Source organism: Macaca thibetana, chromosome X, assembly GCF_024542745.1.
Source record: "Macaca thibetana thibetana isolate TM-01 chromosome X, ASM2454274v1, whole genome shotgun sequence".
Classification (NCBI taxonomy): Eukaryota; Metazoa; Chordata; class Mammalia; order Primates; family Cercopithecidae; genus Macaca; species Macaca thibetana.
Window position 1 is genome coordinate 132,365,399 of NC_065598.1, and position 3,864 is coordinate 132,369,262.

The 3,864-nt window shown below is 44.3% G+C and overlaps 1 pseudogene across 1 annotated transcript; it reads right to left on the bottom strand.

The window, feature by feature from the left end:
• Positions 1–223: 223 nt before the first annotated feature.
• LOC126946152 (ras-related C3 botulinum toxin substrate 1-like) lies at positions 224–1,011 on the bottom strand (annotated as a pseudogene). The gene has a single exon (XR_007722594.1). The product of XR_007722594.1 is annotated as a ras-related C3 botulinum toxin substrate 1-like (transcript).
• Between the last annotated feature and the right edge of the window lie 2,853 nt (positions 1,012–3,864).

Genomic DNA, 3,864 nt, shown 5'->3' on the forward strand with positions numbered 1-3,864 from the left:
GCCTTTTTGAACGAAATTAAAGTTCTGGTTTTCCTCTGATGAGTAATTTTTTTTTTTTCATTTTAGGGCTAAATTTTAATAGAATGTGAGTCTGAACTCTTACATTTAGAACAAACAAAACCTAAAAGGTAATGATTGATTCAAAATGGTTTTATGGAAAAATTAATCTGTAACAAAAAGTTGGCATTGAGGGCAAAGGCTCCACTGTTTTTTGAGCAAAGCGAACAAAGGTTCCAAGGGACAGGACCAAGAATGAGGAGCTCAGACATTTACTACAGCAGGCATTTTCTCTTCTTCTTCACGGGATGTGGGCAGAGGACAGCTCGGATCGCTTTGTCAAACACTGTCTTGAGGCCTCGCTGTGTGAGCACCAAACACTCCAGGTATTTTGCAGCACCAATCTCCTTAGCCATGGCTAGACCCTGCGGATAGGTGATGGGAGTCAGCTTCTTCTCCTTCAGTTTCTCGACCGTGTCTTTATCATCCCTAAGATCAAGTTTAGTTCCTACTAGGATGATGGGAGTGTTGGGACAGTGGTGCCGCACCTCAGGATACCACTTTGCACGGACATTTTCAAATGATGCAGGACTCACAAGCGAAAAGCAAATTAAGAACACATCTGTTTGCGGATAGGATGGGGGCGTAATCTGTCATAATCGTCTTGTCCAGCTATATCCCATAAGCCCAGATTCACCGGTTTTCCATCTACCACAACATTGGCAGAATAATTGTCAGAGACAGTAGGGATATATTCTCCAGGAAATGCATTGATTGTGTAACTGATCAGTAGGCAAGTTTTACCTACAGCTCTGTCTCCCACCACCACACCCCTGATGGCCTGCATCTGGGCCGCTCGCTGGGCCGCGGCGGCGGCAGCAGGCGCTGAGACCGGAAGCGGCGGGCTAGGGGTGCAGCAGGCTGGCGCGAGACTTGCGGGCGGCGGGGCGCTGGGTGCCGGCGCCGCTGTCCACGCTGCCTTGCCTTCCGCGCACTGGAAGCCGAAGCCCGGCAGCTGCCACTACCCAAAGCTGAGGAGAACCCCTCTGATGAGTAATTTTATACTGATTTGAACACCTGAGGCAACTGCTTGAATTGGGGTTTCTTGTTGCTGGCTTAAAGTACATAACAAACAGACTTGTTTACCATGGAGAGTACAGCCACCACTGATTTTATTATTCCACTCTTTAATTGGCATGAAACTTCTAACATTGACAACAACAAAGCCATGTGCAGTTGTGTATGCTGCACTAGCTCACTGGCTGAACTGCTTAGGATATGTCGTGAATAGAAGAGACGATCAAATCCCGGAAGGCCTAAGGTCTACTGTATTCGGAACCTCCCTCCCTCTGTTCCCTCCACCTCACTTCCCAGCTGCTGTGACCTGAATGTGTCCCTTAAAATTCATGTGTTGGAAACTTAATCACCCCTAATGCAACAGTGTTGGGAGGTGGGACTTTCGAGAAGTGTTTAGGTCATAAGGGTTCTGCCCTCATAAATAGATTAATGCTACTCTAAGGGGGTTGCAGAGGTGGATTCTCTCCTTTTGCCATGTCAAGACATGGCATTCATCCCATCTGGATGATGCAGCCTTCAGGGACCTAGAATGGAAGCAGAGAAATCAGGCCCTAACCTGCCAGCATCTTCATCTTGCACTTCCCAGTCACAGTGTCTGTGAGAGAATAAATTCCTCTTCTTTATAACTTATCCAGTCTCAGGTATTCTGTTATAGCAGCACAAAACGGACTAAGACACCAACTTTATGTGGCCAAGCTGTGGGCTTATGGAGCTGCAGACTGGCCTGACATTTCACAAAGCTAGGTATTTGTGAGCAAGTGCTATCATTCATCTTGAGCCTGCATGGTCCAGTACCATGGTCACTAGTCACATGTGGCGATTGAGCAATTGAAATGTAGCTAATCCAAACTGAGGTATGCTGTAAGTGAGAAATACATACTGGATTTCCAAGACTTGGTACAAAAAAAAAGAATGCAAAGTATCTCATTAATAACTTCTATATTGATTACATGTGGAAATGATAACCTTTTTTGATATATTGGGCTAAATATAATATATCATTAAAATTAATTTCAGCTGTTTCTTTTTACCCTTTTTTATGAGTCTACTATAAAAATGAAAATTATATATGTAGTTCATATTTGTAACTCAAATTCTTTTTTAATTGGGCAGCACTGCCCTAGATTGTTGAGAAAGAGTTTCTGACCACATACTCTGTGCCCAGCGTTAGAACAGACTGTGGTTTCTTGCTCTTTGCCTCATCAGAGTCAATCACAGTACTTGACCTATAAGCAGGTGCTCTGTTCAGGAAATGTGGCTCCAAAATATGATGCTTTGGTATGTTCATTACTTTGAACTGAGGGCACTTGGGAAACAGCAGAGACAAGCAGAGGCTTTGTCTGAGCTCCCCTTATCTGTCTAAAAATGGATTCTCCAAAAGGAACAGAATTGTCAGGAATCCCCTCCCCTGGAATCTCATTAACCAGGGAAGATTAACTGGGATCACAGGAGAGGAGACTGGAGGTGGAGACCAAACCCAGATAATCACCTGTTCTTCAGAGGGCTGCTCCGAGACAACTTTTATTACCTAAGAGACTTTTTATCTGTGTAACAAGATGACCTTTATTTACCATACATTTCCTCCCCTCACCCTCCAATAACTTGTGTTGCCACCATCCCCCAGAAGCCAGAAACCCCTATTCCTTTCTGTACCTTCAATCATCTGACCCTTCCTCAAGTCTCACGTTTTTGTGAGACTCTTGTGCATATATACAGAATTAAATAAGGTTTTTCTTCTGTTAACCCGTCTTATGGCAATTTAACTTGTTGCCCAACCAAGGAACCTAGAAAGGTGGAGGGAAGCCATTTTTCACTCCCCAACATTGCTTTACTCTTGAATGAATGAATGTCTCTTCCAATATTCTAACCCTAGGATAGACTGAGTTTGGAAGAGACAGCCAGGGTGAAACCTCCCTGCTCCTAAGTAGGTCCACCTTGCCATTGCATGGTTGTGAGTGAAAAGAGCTTGGAAAATCAGAGGACATCTTACTTCAAGATTCAGCTCAGCACATTACTCATTTGCTGTGTGACCTTGAGCAAGTCATTGCTCTTCTGACTTTCTTTTCTTCCTCTGTGGAGTAAGGAGGTTGGGCCAGAGAGTTACTCTAGGCTCCTTCCAGGGCTTGTACCCCGAGTCAATGACCAGAGAGGGGCAGATAAACCTTTAAGAAGAGCTAATATTCCATTATTCAGAATCACCACCATGCCTGCCTCAAGTTCTCTTTTGGCTCCCTTTTGCCTGATTTACTTTTCCTCTTCACCTTTATCTGTTATACTCTGTGCTTTTGCCTATGCTTCTCCTCCCTGCCCCTCAAGCAATGCCAGTACTATCTGTCTCCTGATTTTCCATTGCTTTTCTTCTCCAGTTGTTGGGGATACAAAATGCAGAAGGAAAAATACATTCCAATCCTTGAAGTGACTATAGATTAGGTTTTGGGTGGAATAGGATTTCTTGTCCACGTTTGCTTTGGGCACTATGGCAGTGGTAAGGAATAGAGATGGCAAATGGCAGTCCCAAGATTTGGAGTAGTGGTGAGCTAGGACAAAATTCTAGCCCACACAGTTCATGGCAGCCATTATAATTTCAGCTTCCCTTGCTAACATTTGCTGGTCTGCCATCACTCTTACAATTTCCCTTGAAATTAGGGGTTCTGCAATGCCAGTTTGAAGCATTTGCTCTTCCAGTTGTTAAATGGGAATGAGAAGTCACTAGCTCAGGGGTGACAAACCCAAATGCCCACTCAGGGGTCAGGCACAGAATAGGGAACATGAGCAAGGTAGATGAGTGTA